Source organism: Taudactylus pleione, unplaced genomic scaffold, assembly GCF_031769625.1.
Source record: "Taudactylus pleione unplaced genomic scaffold, aTauple2 ptg000040l, whole genome shotgun sequence".
Lineage (NCBI taxonomy): Eukaryota > Metazoa > Chordata > Amphibia > Anura > Myobatrachidae > Taudactylus > Taudactylus pleione.
The window spans coordinates 33,411,229-33,430,675 of NW_028284442.1; positions in this window are offsets into that span (position 1 = coordinate 33,411,229).

Below are 19,447 nucleotides of genomic sequence, written 5' to 3' on the forward strand. Positions count from 1 at the left end.
CTGCCAAGGCCGATGCCCAATGTCATAATAGAGGGCACATACAATCCCAAATGACAAAGTTCAGGAAAATGACCTTGAAAAAAACATTTAAATCAGCTGAAGAGAAACGTAAACTTGCCAATATGCCATTTACGACACAGAGTGGCAAGGAACGGCTAAGGTCGATCCCTAGTATGTTCATGACTAGTGGTTCAGCTTCACATGACGATGGAAGCCCTCCTCCCACTAAAAAAATCAAAAGAGTTAAGCTGGCAAAAGCACAGCGAAGAACTGTGCTTTCTAAGAAGATATCACAAATCCCCAAGGAGAGTCCAAGTGTGGTGGCGGTTGCGATGCCTGACCTTCCCAGCACTGTACGGGAAGAGGTGGCTCTTTCCACCATTTGCACGCCCCCTGCAAGTGCTGAAAGGAGCACCCACAGTCCACTTGCTGATATGCAAATTGAAGATGTCACTGTTGAAGTACAACAGGATGAGGATACTGGTGTAGCTGGCGCTGAGGAGGAAGTTGGCGAGGAGGATTGTGATGGTGATGTGGTTTGTTTAAATCAGGCTCCGGGGGAGACAGTTGTTGTCCGTGGGATGAAAAAGCCCATCACGGTCATGCCTGGGCAGAAGACCAAACATTCCACCTCTTTGGTCTGGCAATATTTCTATCCAAATCCGGACAACAACTGTCTTGCCATATGTACCATATGTAAAGGTGAAATAAGTAGGGGTAGGGACGTCAACCACCTAGGAACATCCTCCCTTATACGGCACCTGCAGCGCGTTCATAAAAAGTTACTGTCAAGTTCAGAAACTTTGGCTAAGACCGTAAGCAGTCCAGGGACACCTAAATCCCGTTGTCCTGTTGTATCCAAGCGCCTGCAAACCACACCGTCAACTCCCTCCTCGTCAATTTCCTCCTTAGTCAGGATTGGAAGTAGTCCTGCAGGCCATGTCACTGGCATGACTGACTCTCCTATCCGGGATTCCTCCGGAGGATCCTGCATTGCTACGCCTACTGCTGCCGCTGCTGCTGTTGCTGCTGCTGGGAGTCGTTCATCATCCCAGAGAGGAAGTAGGAACACCACTACTTTTACTAAACAATTGACCCTCCAACAGTCCTTAGCGAGGAGGATGAAGTACGACAGCAGTCATCCTGAAGCAAAACGTATAACTGAGGCCTTGACTGCTATGTTGGTGTTAGACGTGCGTCCGGTATCCGCCATTAGTGCAGTGGGATTTAGACAATTGATGGAGGTAGTGTGTCCCCGGTTCCAAATCCCGTCTAGATTCCACTTTACTAGGCAGGCGATACCGAGACTGTACAGAAACATCAGAAAAAGTGTCCTCAGTGTCCTGAAAAATGCCGTTGTACACAATGTCCACTTAACCACGGACATGTGGACAAGTGGAACAGGGCAGACTAAGGACTATATGAATGTGACAGCCCACTGGGTAGATGTATCACCTTACGCAGCAACAGCAGCAGCGTCACCAGTAGCAGCATCTCAGAAACGCCAGCTCGTTCCAAGGCAGGCTACGCTGTGTATCACCGGTTTCAGTAAGAGGCACACCGCCGACAACCTCTTAGAGAAACTGAGGGAAATCATCACCCAGTGGCTTACCCCACTTAGACTCTCCTGGGGATTTGTGATATCTGACAACGCCACCAATATTGTGCGGGCATTACATCTGGGCAAATTCCAGCACGTCCCATGTTTTGCTCACACAATAAACTTGGTGGTGCAGAATTTTCTGAAAAGCGACAGGGGCGTGCAGGAGACGCTTTGGGTGGCCCGAAAAATTTCTGGCCAGTTTCGCCATTCAGTGACTGCGTGCCGAAAACTGGAGCGCCAGCAAACACTCTTGAACCTGCCCCGCCATCACCTGAAGCAAGAGGTTGTGACGCGGTGGAACTCAACCCTCTATATGCTTCAGAGGATGGAGGAGCAGCAAAAGGCCATACAAGCCTATAGATCCACCTATGACATAGGCAAAGGAGGGGGTATGCACCTGACTCAAGCGCAGTGGAGAATGATTTCCGTGTTCTGCAAGGTTCTCCAGCCCTTCGAACTTGCCACACGTGAAGTCAGTTCAGACACTGCCAGCTTGAGTCAGGTCATTCCCCTCATCAGGCTTTTGCAGAAGCAGCTGGAGAAAGTGAAGGAGGAGCTAAGATGGAGCGATTCCGCTCGGCATGTGGGACTTGTGGATGAAGCCCTTCATTCGCTTTGCCAGGATTCCAGGGTGGTCAATCTGTTGAAATCAGACCACTACTGTCAGCTGAAGCGGAACGTGACACGTCAACAGCTCCTTCTTCATTTTCTCCCGCAACTGGGGCTGCCAGGAAAAAACTTAGGTATCCTAAGCAACCCGCTGGCGGTGATGCAGGGCAGGCAGGACCAAGTTTGGACATCTGGTCCGGACTGAAGGACCTGGCAACAATTTCTGACATGTCTACTGTCACTGCATATGATACTGTCACCATTGACAGAATGGTGGAGGATTACATCGGTGACAGCATCCAAGTAGGCATGTCAGACAGTCCATACCTGTACTGGCAGGAAAAAGAGGCAATTTGGAGGCCCCTGTACAAACTGGCTCTATTTTACCTGAGTTGCCCCCCCTCCAGTGTGTACTCCGAAAGAGTGTTTAGTGCAGCCGGGAACCTTGTCAGCGAAAGGCGTAGGAGGTTGCTTCCACAGAATGTGGAGAAGATGATGTTCATCAAAATGAATTATCAGCTCTTCCAGGGAGACCAGCCTCCAGAAGGTACAGAGGGACCTGTGGTGGTGGATTCAAGTGGGGACGAGTTAATACTTTGTGAGGATGAGGATGTACACACTGAAGAGGGTGAGGAATCGGTGGATGAGGAGGATGAGGATGACATCTTGCCTCCGTAGAGCCAGTTTGTGCAGGGACAGATTAATTGCCAGATTGTTTTGTGGGGGCCCAAACGAACCAATCATTTCAGCCACAGTTGTGTGGCAGACCCTGGCGATGAAATGATTGGTTTGTTAAAGTGTGCATGTCCTGTTTATACAACATAAGGGTGGGTGGGAGGGCCCAAGGACAATTCCATCTTGCACCTCTTTTTTTTCTTTGCATTATGTACAGTTTGGGGCCTAGTTTTTCAAACTGCCATCCTGTCTGCCACTGCAGTATCACGCCTAGATGGGTCACGTGTTTGTGCCGCCCACTCGTGTCGCTTAGCATAGTCATCCAGCTACCTCGGTGCAACCTTTTGGACATAAAAACACTATTGTGAGGTGTGAGGTGTTCAGAATAGACTGGAAATGAGTGGAAATTAAGGTTATTGAGGTCAATAATAGCATAGGAGCAGAAAAACCTACAAATTCTGTGATTTTAGCTGTTTTTATGCTTTTTTAAAAAAAAATACAGATCCAAAACACAAAACCCAGAACCCAAAACACGGAAGGGTGGTTTTGGCAAAACCAATCCAGATCCAAAACACGAAGAAAGATCCAGATCCAAAACCAAAACACAAAACACGAAAAGTGGCCGGTGCACACCCCTAATATATATATATATATATATATATAAATATGTTAAGTCCATCATAGATGGAATCTCATGCATAAACACCGCACATTACGCACAATTGAGCTGCTAACATGACGCCCAGTAGCGAATGCACAATTATTAGCATCATGTGATTGCATCTTTCACCATTTTACATACACACATTATGCTTAAGACCCCGAATGAAAATACCGTTTAGTAGCTAAATGCACACGCATCTGTCCCCAGTTAACTAGCGTCTTCATATCAAACCCCGTACACTCACACATTACATATTCACTTACAAGGTTCCATTAGCTTTAAGATATAAGATTTAAGTTTATTCAGTTAATATAAACGCTGTGAAATAAAGATATTTGATAACTAAGGTTTTATACATGCTAAACAAGTCGTGTTTGGTTTTGTACTGATGCGTACTCTTTTTACAGTATTCCGGTGTTATCGGTGGGGAGGTCGCATCACGCATTCTCGAGTTATGGATCGCAGGGGCTACAAGCAACAAAATGTATATTTCATGAACAACTGTTAGGATGTTACAGGGGGCGGGTAGGGAAAGACACCCAGCTGTTAGAGGCAGGGAGAGTCTATTTGAACCAGCCTGTTAAATGCTTTGTAACAGATGCTTCTCCCCTGAGAACCAATGACATCAGCAGCAAACTTCTCTATTGTCCTGTCTATTCTGGGGGGGTATAAATATGTGTGCTCCAACACTGGGTCTTTAGTCTTCTTGCTGAATGCTGACTGAGGGGTTTCTTGCTGATACCTAACATCTGGTACCAGAAGCGCTGCGTATGTATACTGTACTTGGGTCTGTATAATTCCTTTTGTGCCTAAATTGTGTCTGGATCAATTGCGTGTAACTGTCTGAACTTTTACTTGAATAACACTTGTGCTTTGGAACCACAGATTCCAGGTCTAAGTATTTACTGTATGATTGCGTACGCAAATTAGCGTCATCCTTAGAGGTTTATAGGAAGGATTTTAGAAGGTACAGGCAGGGGTATATAGAGGTTCTTTTTAATATCATCAGATGGGGGCTCGTCGAGTGAAGTCACTTATCTACTCACACGGCACATACGGCTATCAATATCTCAGCAAAGGGTGGAGTGGCCACATGCAGGGTTTTCCTGCAACCACTTTGTGCTGAAAGATCGCTATCCGTTTTCGTGTGAGCAAAGGAAGCTGACTAGAATCCAGGGACAAGAAAGGAAAAAGTTTGTTTTTCTTTGTTGATAGAACCTAGCATTTAAAGGGGTGCCGCAGTATTGAGTATGCGGCTGAGTCACAGTTTTGCGTAGAGAAAAGATGCACTTTTGCGTACGCAGTTAAAAAAGTCATTATACGGTTGGGTGGTAGTTGCATTATTTTTTTTTATGTGGCTGGTCGCAGAATAGCATATACGTACTTCCGGTTGTGCTGCCACGTATTTGAACAAAGCCGTTGAGGTTTACATTTTTTAATTATTACTAGGGGTGAGCGGGTTCAGATTTTTGAAATCCGAACCCCCCCGAGCCCCCCCGATCCGAGGCCGATCCGAGCCAGGCTCGACTTTTCCCGCCTGACTCGGATCTGAAATCAAGGCAAAACGTCATCATCCCGCCTTCCGGGTCTCGCGGGTTTTGGATCCTATATAAGGTACCCGTGTCGGCGCCATTTTCTCACTCGGCTGTGGACAGTGAAGAGGGAGGGTGGGAGTTAGGGCTGGCTGGGCTGTGTAGTGTAGTGTAGTGCAGTGTAGTGTTGTGCTGTGCTGTGCTGTGCTGTGCTGCTGTTGTCCATAGGGGCTGTGTCCACTACTTCAAAGTCCATAGGGGCTGGCTGGACTGTGTTGTGCAGTCAGTTGTCCATAGGGGCTGTGTCCACTCCAAAGTCCTGTGCAGTGTCCCAGTCCTAAAGGGGTGCTGTAGTGCTGTCCAGGGGGTGCTCTGTCCGTCAGGGGTGCTCCCCCCAAGTGCAAAAAAAAATAATATTTTTTCTGTGTTTGTGAATTGTGCGCCTGTGTCCCATAAGTAAAAGGCCAGCTGGCTTGTCCGTTAAAAGGTGCTGTTACCCCCAAAGGGCACTCCAAACAAAATAAAAAATATATTTATTTGTGTATGTGAATTGTGTGCGCAGTAGCCGCACGTGCATCAACAAAGTAGTGGCAAGCGTGCGCCTGTGTCCCATAAATAAAGGGCCGGCTGGATTGACCGCTAAAGGGTGCTGTAACCCCCAAAGGGCACTCCAAACAAAATAAAAAAAATTTTCTCTGTTTGTGAATTGTGTGCACTGTGGCTGCACGTGCATCAATAAAGGAGCAGCGCCAAGCGTGCGCCTGTGTCCCATAAGTAAAAGGCCGGCTGGCTTGTCCGTTAAAGGGTGCTATAACCCCCAAATGGCACTCCAAACAAAATAAAAAATATATTTTTTTGTGTTTGTGAATTGTGTGCGCAGTAGACGCACGTGCATCAACAAAGTAGTGGCAAGCATGCGCCTGTGTCCCATAAATAAGGGCCAGCTGGATTGACCGCTAAAGGGTGCTGTAACCCCCAAAGGGCACTCCAAACAAAATAAAAAAATATATTTTTTTGTGTTTGTGAATTGTGTGCGCAGTAGCTGCACGTGCATCAACAAAGTAGTGGCAAGCGTGCGCCTGTGTCCCATAAATAAAGGGCCGGCTGGATTGACCGCTAAAGGGTGCTGTAACCCCCAAAGGGCACTCCAAACAAAATAAAAAAAAATATTTTTTAGTGTTTGTGAATTGTGTGCGCAGTAACCGCACGTGCATCAACAAAGTAGTGCCAAGCGTGCGCCTGTGTCCCATAAATAAAGGGCCGGCTGGATTGACCGCTAAAGGGTGCTGTAACCCTCAAAGGGCACTCCAAACAAAATAAAAAAATATTTTCTGTGTTTGTGAATTGTGTGGGCTGTAGCTGCTCGTGCATCAACAAAGGAGCAGCGCCAAGCGTGCGCCTGTGTCCCATAAGTAAAGGGCCAGCTGGCTCATTTCTTAAAGGGTGGTGTAACCCACAAAGTGCACTAGTCTCCAACAAAAATAAAAAATTATTTTCTGTGTTTGTGTGCGCCTTAGCCGCACGTATATATCAATATAACATAAATGGAGGACCAAACTTTCTCCGATAAAAAAAAATAGGGAAAGATCAAGAACCACTTCCTCCTAGTGCTGAAGCTGCTGCCACTAGTCATGACATAGACGATAACATGCCATCAATGTCGTCTGCCAAGGCCGATGCCCAATGTCATAGTAGAGGGCACATACAATCCCAAATGACAAAGTTCAGGAAAATGACCTTAAAAAAAACATTTAAATCATCTGAAGAGAAACGTAAACTTGCCAATATGCCATTTATGACACGGAGTGGCAAGGAACGGCTAAGGTCTTTCCCTATGTTCATGACTAGTGGTTCAGCTTCACATGACGATGGAAGCCCTCCTCCCACTAAAAAAATCAAACGAGTTAAGCTGGCAAAAGCACAGCGAAGAACTGTGCGTTCTAAGAAGATATCACAAATCCCCAAGGAGAGTCCAAGTGTGGTGGCGGTTGCGATGCCTGACCTTCCCAGCACTGGACTGGAAGAGGTGGCTCTTTCCACCATTTGCACGCCCCCTGCAAGTGCTGAAAGGAGCACCCACAGTCCACTTGCTGATATGCAAATTGAAGATGTCACTGTTGAAGTACTACAGGATGAGGATACTGGTGTAGCTGGCACTGAGGAGGAAGTTGGCGAGGAGGATTCTGATGGTGATGTGGTTTGTTTAAATCAGGCTCCGGGGGAGACAGTTGTTGTCCGTGGGATGAAAAAGCCCATCACGGTCATGCCTGGGCAGAAGACCAAACATTCCACCTCTTTGGTCTGGCAATATTTCTATCCAAATCCGGACAACAACTGTCTTGCAATATGTACCATATGTAAAGGTGAAATAAGTAGGGGTAGGGACGTTAACCACCTAGGAACATCCTCCCTTATACGTCACCTGCAGCGCATTCATAAAAAGTTACTGTCAAGCAGTCCAGGGACACCTAAATCCCTTTTTCCTGTTTTATGCAAGGAATCGGTGGATGAGGAGGATGAGGACGACATCTTGCCTCCGTAGAGCCAGTTTGTGCAGGGACACATTAACTGCCAGATTGTTTTGTGGGGTCCCAAACGAACCAATCATTTCAGCCACAGTCATGTGGCAGACCCTGGCGATGAAATGATTGGTTTGTTAAAGTGTGCATGTCCTATTTATACAACATAAGGGTGGGTGGGAGGGCCCAAGGACAATTCCATCTTGCACCTCTTTTTTTTCTTTGCAGTATTTACTGTTTGGGGCCTAGTTTTTCAAACTGCCATCCTGTCTGCCACTGCTGTGTCACTCCTAGATGGGCCACGTGTTTGTGCCGCCCACTCGTGTCGCTTAGCATAGTCATCCAGCTACCTCGGTGCAACCTTTTGGCCATAAAAACAATATTGTGAGGTGTGAGGTGTTCAGAATAGACTGGAAATGAGTGGAAATGAAGGTTATTGAGGTTAATAATAGCATAGGAGCAGAAAAACCCACAAATTCTGTGATTTTAGCTGTATTTATGCTTTTTTTCAAAAAATACAGATCCAAAACACAAAACCCAGAACCCAAAACACGGAAGGTTGGTTTTGGCAAAACCAATCCAGATCCAAAGCACGAAGAAAGATCCAGATCCAAAACCAAAACACAAAACACGAAAAGTGGCCGGTGCACACCCCTAATTATTACCAATATCTGGGTTAACGTGTATTTTTCTGCGCAGGAAAAAAGTGTGTAACAGTGAATATTTGTTGAACAAAGTTAAGGGTATCGTATGATCCTTAAGGGCTAGGTGCAAGGGTTAGTCTAGCCGCTCGGTAAGTAGCTTTACCGTTCTATACACAGTAGCAGGTGTACATGTTGTCTTTGTTGTAGAGAGGTGCGTGGGAGTAGCCGACATATAAACTCTCATAGGTGTGGAAGTTGCCTTACTAAATCTTATCCGGGTGTGGAAGTTGCCTTTTTCAAATCTTATCCAGGTGTGTGGGCGCCGCCAACTTAAATCGTCCACAGGTAAGTGAAAGTATCTTGATTGTCTTTCACCAGTTTAAATCTTTATTGAAAAGCGTAGGATTTTGTCTCAGAATGGGAGCCATGCAAACAGTACAAGATGTTAGACAATGATGTGCTGCTAATGAAAGCTCCAATTGGATCGGCCCGTCGTATTATGCATACTAAGTATGGTACTTATGCATTAAGGTATTGTGATGTATGGTTTAAAATGACGATGAAGAGTGTTAGACCGTTTCCCAGAATTGGTAGTTTTGATAAAAATGTGTTAGATAATGTTCGGGATCACATCGGTCTGATGCGCTCCCGAAAGAAAAAGGTTAAATATTTTGAATGTTTAAAACTGTGGCAGCATGAAGGGGATGCGTGGCTTAAAAATGTGCAAACGACGCAAACTAGCGTCGCGAGCACATTGCTAGAAAATACATCCGCGACGCTGAATTGCAATACGGGCGAGCCGCAAAATGGCGTGCCCATGCGGCAAGGTAGCATCGTGGAGAGTATTGCCTGCAGTTCACGCTCACCTCCCCCACCTTATGTGGATGGAGATGCAAGTACAGTTACCAAAAATACCCATAAAAATGTAACGAGCAACTTGTACCCTCTCTTAAGCAACTAGAAAGAAAATGTTCATGATGTGGATGATGAGCCTATTGTAATGTCTGCCATTTCCCATGCTGTGAAAATGATAGATGCAGCATCACCACAATCACGAGTGGTGCCGCCATCTTCATCGGTAACAGCAGGGGAAGTGTTAATGCCCTCTGCACCCGTAGAGGAAGTTGTTAGTACCATACGTAGCAGCAGCAGATTAAACCCCCAGCCAGGTAACCAGGTCAAAGGTAGCAGCGCTGCCGGTCTGCATCCCATTCGGACGATAACTGTTCCGAATGGAAATGCAGATGCGAATGGTGTAGTGCCCACAAGGGAAGTAGTAATTCATTGTCCTTGGACAAGAGCAGAACTAAATTCCATCATAAATGATTTCCCCGATCCCAAAAAGGAACTAGCCAAATGTCAAAGATTTTTGAGAAATTTGGGTAGTTCTCATGAGCCCACTAATAAAGATTGGCGTGTGGTGTTAAGGGCCTGTCTGCCACGTAATACCGACGTGACAAAATTTATCACGGATTGTGTATTGGATGGTGACGTTCCCTTAGCAGACCAAGTAAACCAAGGTAACATTTCCCGCATTGTAACTCAATTGGGTATATATTTTCCAGTAGTAGTTAACTGGAACAGAATTTTCACAATTAAGCAAAAGGAGAGTGAAACTGCAGAAGATTATTGCAATCGGGATCTGCAGGCTATCACCCAGTACACTGGGTTAGACGATATTAAAGATAGCACTCCCCACAGGGGAATGATAGTCACGGTACTCATGGACGGTCTGAAAGACGACTTAAAGACTCGGGTTCAGACCTCACAACCTGGCTGGAGGGGAGTTACAATAGATACCCTCATAGAATCTGCCATAGAACATGATAAAAATATCACAAAGAAGAGAGAGACCCAGAGCGAAAAACTAATGGCTGTCAGTATCCAAGCTCTGGAAGGAATGTTGGTAACATCACAGCCAGTAAACACACCTGCACCTATACACACACTTGCACCTGAACAGTTACACGTTCTCACCAATCCCACACCACAGCAAACACATCCTTACCCCACATATCATACACAACCACAGGCTTCACACTACCCACAAACTTCATACCTCATTCCCTCTTGCTCAACTCCCACAACAATCCTTTCATCCAACCCGTTCAAAAACATGTTTTAGCTGCAACCAAGCGGGACACATAAGTAAGTACTGTAAAGTAAAGAACACCACACAGGAACACGGGTTTCCCATGGGTTCATAGGCAACCCCAGTATCTTCTCCCAGGCCTTATATGACTGTTTACAATCTTTTCAACCTATCAATGGATCTGTTCTAATGTAAAATGTGGACGATTTATTGTTGTATTTTAGATCATGTTTAAATGATATTAAACTGTTGTGCTTTATCTCCCACTCACAGGACACAAGGTTGCTAAGGATAAACGGCAGCTATGCGAGGCAAAGGTCGAATACTCGGAATACTATCCAACACAGTGGCTCAGGCATTATTTAGAGCAGTAGCTATTAATAACAAGATTTAATTGCAGGAACCTGTATGCAGATACTATATCCCTAGAATTATTAAAAATGATAGGGGGGACTTATTTTACAGGTGATGTTTCCAAGAACATGTGTAAGGTGATGGGTAACAACACTAAGATTATCCCAGACTGTCTTTTCCTTTATTTTCCCCCCCTTGGAGATACTGTTCAAACAGGCAGCCTCATGTGAAAATATGATAATGAGGTTACTGTGCAGGGTCTCACGAAGATGAATGAGAATAATCGAAATTGAAAGTGTTATTAACTAACATGTCTAATGCAAACTGTCATGGTATCAAACCTGGAGAATTTGTTATGATCCAAATTTTTTTTTAGCTCAGGTTGTTTGACTGATCAGTGGAAAGGTCCGTATCTGACGATACCACATCCTCAAAGGGTGGCTGAGGGAGATACGTGGGTCCATCCCACTCACTATAGGGAGGTTAACCAACCGGTGGAGATACAAGGCGGAGACAAGGCCGATAACGCGGACCTGTCGATTGCGAGCTTGTGCCGGAAGGATTAAAAAGGTGACGGTGAGATATCTGAGGTAAAGAAATGTGTAGATCAGTGCTTCCAGCAATGGAGTGGTCTGCTGTGGTCATCCTAGTTCTTTTTTTTTCCCCAGAGTTTTTGTCGTGATGATCTGTTTGGGGATACTCAGTATCTGTGATGGAGGACCGATTGAGGAAATGGGAGCTGATGGCAGTGCTGATGGAGTGGAGTCAGGAGGAGTGCAATGCCAATCAGGGGAGTGTCTGACCAATCTTAGTATTGTAATTGTTATGTTATTTGGGAAGAGTAGTCCCAGAAGTTATGACCCTCACACATGTTGAAATGCTTGGTATACATAAAAACACACCGTCACCATATCTTCACACACAATATAAAAACAGAGGCAAAAGAAACATGATACCTGGTGATGTGCATAAAGCCACTCAGTTAATTAGTGAGCCAACTGGCTTTCAAGTTTTAGTGGCACTGGATCCCACCAGGATCGCTCGGGGAACACTAAATTTCAGATATATTCAGGAACTTGCTAAATTGATAGATAATATCACCGAGATGTACGATGACACATTCAGGTACACAGGGAGAGAATTGCAAGCGTACAAGAAAGAACTGGTGCAACACAGGCTAGTGTTAAATTATTTAACTGCTGTTACTGGAGGGTACTGCGTAACTCTGGCCACCCAATTTGGAGTAAAATGTTGCACCTATGTCACCAATGATACCAGCGACCCCAAGGAGGTGATAGACCGAAAGATGGATGAAATTCTGCAGCTAAAATGGGAATTTTGTAAGAACCATAATGCTTCAGTGGCTGAAGTAGGGGAAAAGATAGAAGGATGGGTTTCATGGCTGAACCCAGTGAAATGGTTCTCAGGTCTAGGGGAATGGGTCCAGGAAGTGATCGCCAGCATAGGCAAATTCTTAATCCTTATACTGATTGTCATCATAATAATAAAATGTGTCCGGTGTGTTCCTATTGTGTTGAAGTGTGGAAAATGTAAAAATAGAGTAAAACGAAAGAACGAAATTATGATGGTGGCCAGTATGAATACCGAGGTAAATACAGAACTGCATTACAACCCTGAGCTAGGAAATACCATCATTTAATGTATTATATTTAGCCATGCATAAAAATTTATTATTGAAATGTTATTTTTAAAACACCTCAGATAATGTAAAGTCTCAATTCCCCTTCAAGACTGCTTTTATAAGACTGGTGCATTCCCACACCTTTCACATGATCTTCCAAGATCCGCGGTGTGCGTATAATAGTAGTTTTATGTCCCCACTCAGAGACACATTATTGATGGATTAAGAACCACCTTGTGCCATCCCATAGTAACACTAAATAATATGTAACTGTAAGCCTAATTTAAATTCTAATAGCAGATTGTGATAGCATGTTGTTCGCTATCAAAGGGTGGACTGTTGAAGCCGGATTATTGGCTGAGACAAGATCAGTTTAAAATTGAATCGCAGCCACACCACCTTGAGACTGGCCGCAAGACGCCATTTTGCGAATGGCCGCCTAAGCGCCATTTTAGATAAACTCACACTTTAGTACATGTGGCAATAATACTATTAGCATCATGTGATTGCATCTGTGACCATCGCCATAAGTTATGGTGATTCACCAAAAGCCCATTTCATGACTTTACGTAGTTTGGGTGTTCTGGATAAAGTGCATATTATTATAATTCCCCTAAAGGATATATTGCATTTAGCTAGAACAGAGCAAATGGCCACGTGATAACTAGCCTGTGTAGATAAGCTTCCTGGATAACGTCTGCTCTCACTCCAGGTGGCCCGGCTCAAATACACACCTTACATTAGCAAGCTTCCTGCAATGAAATAACTTCAAAGCCAAGAGTGTTATCTTAGGTTTGGGTCTTGTAGCTGGGCTAATTTGCATTCACACAAGAGTCTGGGAGAATAAAGGACCTTTCTTTTGAGCCTGGGAAAGGTGTGGGCTGCTGAGAGAGGGGGGCGTGTGGAACTATAAGGCTCAGCATTCCACACTGCTAGGTGTTCACTTAGTAAGTGAGATTTAAGTGCACCATTTCTCATACACACATTAATACGCACAATTGCGCTGGTAACTAATCGCATATTAGCAAATGCATAAGATCCTGTATGAAAACGCTGGTTGTTAGCTTCATGCACATGCATCTGCCCCAAGTTAACTAGCGTCTTTACATCACACCCCGCATACTTACACATTACATATTCCCATAAAAGGTTTAATAAGCTTTAAAGGTATAAGATTTAAGTTGGTTCAGTTAGTATAAATGCTGTGAAATAAAGATATTTGATAACTAAGGTTTTATTCATGCTAAGTAAGCCGTGTTTGGTTTTGTACTGATGCGTACTCTTTCAACAGAATTCCGGTGTTATCGGTGTGGAGATCGCATCATGCATTCTCAACTTATGGACCGCAGAGACATCGAGCAACAAAATGTATATTATATGAACAACTGTTAGGATATTGCAGGGGGTGGGAGGGCAGAGACCCCCAGTTGTTAGAGGCTGGGTTGAGTCTATTTGAACCAGCCTGTTAAATGCTCTGTAACAGATGCTTCCCCCCTGGGAACCAATGGCATAAGCAACAAACTTCTCTATTGTCCTGTCTATTCTGGGGGGGTATAAATATGTGTGCTGAAACACTGGGTTTTTAGTCTTCTTCCTGAACGCTGAGGGATGAGGGGTTTCTTGCTGATGCCTAACATCTGGACCAGAAAGCACTGCGTATGTATACTGTACTTGGGTCTGTATAATTCCTTTGCGCCGAATTGTGTATGGATCAATAGCGTGTAACTGACTGGACTTTTACTTGAATAATACTTTGTGCTTTGGAACCGCACATTCCAAGTCTGCAGTCTTTATTTACTGTATGACTGCGAACGCAAAATAGCGTCATCCTTAGAGGCTTATAGGTAGGATATTAGAAGGTATAGGCAGGGGTATATAGAGGTTCAATTTCAATATCGTTATAGTGCTACTGCATCTATACATTAAAGCCATGGCTGGCGGGCGCACTATTGAGACACCCACCGGCTGCAGCTCGAATCTGCCAAAGTGTGTAGAAAGATGCACCATCGGACATAGCACCTGCCTATGACAGACGCAGAATGTTTGAGTGACTATGGCCGCCAGCGTCAGTGCAACTGCGTCTACCCATCGGGACACATGTGCTGTGCGTCTCAGAAATGGATGTGCATTGGTAACACCGCAGTCGCTTGCACCCAATACTTTACCTGCATCCACTTCTGAATCACCCATCAGTGTGAATTTGCACCAGCTGTATCCTTGGGGATATCAGACAGATCTCTGCATATGATAACCTTTAATTCCGCCTAAACACCCATGACACCCTCAGAACATTAGGCCTACATGTGACCGTTGCCCATTCTGCCACACTTGAGCTGCGTACGACCCTGAGATGTGCGCATTCGGCTCTGACACATGCGCAGTTGCTAAAAAGACGTGTCCACATACCGGACCTGCATTCAGCTCTGCTTAGGACCTGATTATGAGTCAGACATAAGCTAAAATTTGATCTGGTCTTACGAATATCTGTATATGGTGCATGCGGCGTAGAAAGAGATCGCTAACTGCGCATGTACCAGACATGGCATACGCACACAGAGATCACAAGTGCAGATGGATTTATACATCCATTGACGCTTGTGTTTCTGGTAAGTGACCACGTGGATGCACAGAGCTGATCCATTTCATGTGAGCGCCATGGGAGTGTGGTGAGCACACAGGCAGACTGCCATGCTCCTTCATAGTGTGCGGACGGAGATAAGGGGCCAAATGTAATATGGTGAGAGTTTAGAAAATGTTAGAGTTTAGCAGTAACCTCTCACATTGGTCGAGTTTTATCTTCAAAATGGGAAAACATCTGGATGAGAGTTTCAATCGTGAGAGTTTCTTGAGTCTAAAAACATAGTTCTCGGACTCTATTACATTGGGCGAGGTTACTGCTAAACTTCAAATTTTTTAAACTCTCACCCTATTACATTTGGACCATTGTGTCTGTTATAGACTGATTTTTTGCACCCAGCATTGAGCATGGCAACTACGGATATAGAAACAGTGGGCGGCAGGGGCATATTTATAATGGGTGCAGGGTGTGCGGTCCACACTGCACACCCTACACCCTTATTTAGTTACTATTACCTTTCTGCAAACTCCGGTGTGCTGCTCTGCAGCGGCGGCCATTTTCCCGGTGACTCGCGCATACGCAGTAAATATGTCCCCAGGGAAAAGACGCGGGCACCATTTTACCGGAGACCTGCGCATGCGCAGTAGATTCAGGCAGTAAGACAGAATCTACTGAGCTGACAGAGAGGAGAGGGCCCAAACGGAGGCTGCACCAGTGCCCCCTCCTCTCTTAAAACGCCCCTGGTGGGCAGGATCAGAGGGTTCTTCATTAGCATAAGGTAGTGAGCAGGCTGCTTCCAATTCAGAATCCGCCCCATAGTGTGTAATTACATGTTTGTGCATCTCTCTCATCACCCCTGGAGAGATGGAACGGGGTGTGCAAGTAAATGACAGCAGGGGACAGAGAGGCTCAGATCACTTGCAAAAAAATTGGATGTGGGCGCTGGAGGACTGGTGCTACAATACGCGATATGATGATGATGACTATCAGCAGCTGCTATTCAGATTTGGCTGATTTGTGTTAACGATTCCAGTTCGTAAAACATAAATCACTACTATAGCACATATAGTATATGAGCATCTCTAGCTTAATTGACAGGTGTCATATGCATGTTTTCCTCCCTCTGAGTCTTCCAAATGAGTATGTGTATACAGCATTGTCTGTGTATTTGAAATGGAAGAGAACGGGTTGGGGAGAGGCCTCACACTGACTAAAATGATAAACAATCACTCAGGTGAGGTAACCAAAGCAATTAATGTTTTACCTTCTGCACCGCTGTTGGCTGGCCACACCCCCTCAGGCAGCTGACCACACCCCCACAGGCCGCTAGCCATACACCCCTCATGCAGCTGTTCATGACCTTCCATTGGTATGTCATTACCTTCCAGTGGGCCTCAACCATTGCATTCCCCTTCTCTTCATGGTCCAAGCCGACACTTGCTAGGGCTAATGTTTGCTGATATTTATAATCTAGTTTTATCACCAAAACGAGTGATACATTTCACTCTGTATGATAAATGGTGCCCCAGCCAATCAGCTGCCAACTATCATTTTTCTAACAGTTGACAGTTGGGAGCTGATTGGCTGGAGCACCATTTATCATACACAGTGAAATGTATCACTTGTTTTGGTGATAAAACTCATTAGTATATGAGGCCCTATATCAGACTGTAGGTATTGGATGCCTTTATGCACTTATGCAAACTGTGTAAGTCTTCTAATGTTACAATAGCATTGATGGAGGCCAGTGATTAAAACTGCACAACCACATAGTAAACATTTATGCAGCTATTTACCTAGAGTTTTGTTGATTTTATGACACAGAAAAAGCACATAAATAAAGATTACCATTTTCTAATGGTGTCAGAGATGGGTGTGTGAACAGGAGGTTAAATCAGTGCTTGTGATTGGTTCTCATACTCCCAAATCCCAGCCATCAGCTATATTAAAAAGAAATCCTCAGCAAGGAGCAGTGCCATGGCAGTGGCAAGTGCAAGATTTTGAAAGGGGGGTTTCCAATACTTGGTTACAAAACCAATGGCAAAAAATCTAACCACATACAGGCAGCACTCCTCGGGTACTCAATAATCAATACTCAATAATCCAAGCTTGTTAGTCCATTACTGTGCAACATTTCAGGTTAATTTATTACATATTTCGTCAATGCCTTGACGAAATATGTAATAATTGCATCTGAAACGTTGCACAGTAATGGATTAACAAGCTTGGATTATTGAGTACCTGAGGAGCACTGCCTGTATGTGATTGTATGTTCAAGACTGAGCGGTCTGCTTAGTTCTTAGGATCTGCACCCCGGGTGTTGAACTTTTTTATTTGGAATCTACTTGACTATATTTATATGGAGCTTTTCAGCTCCTTGAAGAAATAAAAAGGCGGCACCGCAAACATACTCAGTGACATATACACGCACACTGACACAGACTGCACTGACACAGACACACTAACACACTGCACTGAAAAAGCATATACACACATACACTGACAAAGCCTAGACACACACACACTGACAGACACTGCACTGATAAAGCCTATACAGACATAATGACAAAGCCTATACACACACACACTGACAGACACTGCACTGACAAAGCCTATACACACACACTAACAGACACTGCACTGACAGAGCCTATACACACACACTGACAAAGCCTATACACACACACACACTGACAGACACTGCACTGACAAAGCCTATACATACACAGACTGCCAGACTGACAAAGCCTACTCACAAATACACACTGACAAATCCTACCCACACACACACTGACAAATCCTATTCACACATACACAGTGACAAATCCTACTCACACATACACACTGACAAATCCTACTCAAACACACACTGACAGACACTGCCCTGACAAAGCCTATACACACACACTGACAGACACTGCACTGCACTGACAAAGCCTATACACACACACTGACAGACACTGCACTGCACTGACAAAGCCTATACACACACACTGACAGACACTGCACTGACAAAGCCTATACACACAAACTGACAAAGCCTATACACACACACTGACAGACACTGCACTGCACTGACAAAGCCTATACACACACACTGACAAAGCCTATACACACACTGACAGACACTGCACTGACAAAGCCTATACATACACAGACTGGCACACTGACAAAGCCTACTCACACATACACACTGACAAATCCTACTCACACACACACTGACAAAGCCTACTCACACACACACTGACAGTCTACTCACACACACACTGACAAAGCCTATACACACAGAGACTGACACACACACACTGACAAAGCCTATACATACACAGACTGGCACACTGACAAAGCCTACTCACACATACACAGATCACCCTCCCCCCACATGTAAAACATTACACCCACCTGTGGTGCGGCTCTGGGAGAGAGTGCCGGTCACTGTCACGCAGCAGGATCATATGTCTCAGCCTCCCACAATGCCGGTGCATGGTGCCCTATGGGAACTGCCCAGGAGGAGCTGTGCGCAAGCGCTGCAGCTCCCCCTACAGGCAGCTCAGCCAGGGACAGTTGTCGGCTCACATCTTTACACAAAAAAAATATTGTTAAGCTGGGCTGCGATGGAGTGGCGGGCATGGGGGCTTTTAGGTACTCAGAAACCCCCCATGTGTGCCCAGGTGCATGGGTCTCACTAATAGGACCCCCCTGGTTGTCAGCTTCGGCGTAATACCAGACACATGACCAAATGGCAGATCTTCCAAGATGACATTCTATATGTTCTAAAATCTAATACCTAGGAGACTTATAGGGGGAATTTACTTTACCACCGGCTAATTGATCCCCCGGGCCAGCACTTATCAGGAACGTGGCCTAATCGCGTGAGTTGTGGGCCCCCCTTAGAAAAATAAAAAAACTATTTGCTGTTGATTCATTGAGAAAAGGGGGCGCTGTGATCTCTTCAGCCAGGAGCAAACCCCCCACACAGGCAGAGAAGATTTCTGCTGTTGCTCAGTGGCAGCAGTCTCCCTGATCCCACTGTAGCCCTGTCCACCCCACTGTAACTCCACCCACATTTCCCACAGCTCTGCCCACCTTTGCCCCTTCCCCAAGGGTTCCTTAACCTATGTTACTACAAATATAGTCATGGCCACATATATAATGAACGGTGATACATTTAATATCACAACAAAATGGATGCTGGTGGTCAGAATGCCGGTGTCAGAATGCCGACACTTGTCAGAATCCCGGTGCAAAAGATAAGTAGCAGGGTTTGGGGGAGGATTAGGGTGTGGGGAGGCTAGGTTTAGGCATTTGGGGGAGAGGTTAGGTTCAAGCATCAGGAACGGAGGGTTAGGGAGAGGGGGATGCTGGCCAAAAAGTGTTGGTATTCTAACCCTGTCAGGATACCGCATTAAGATTCTGACCGGCCCATGAACCCATCCCAATGAACAGGGCTCTGTATAGAAGCAATAAAATAGCAATGAAGAACTGATGTAGGTGTATTATAAGAGGGACATAAATGGTACTCTTTAATTCCCAGA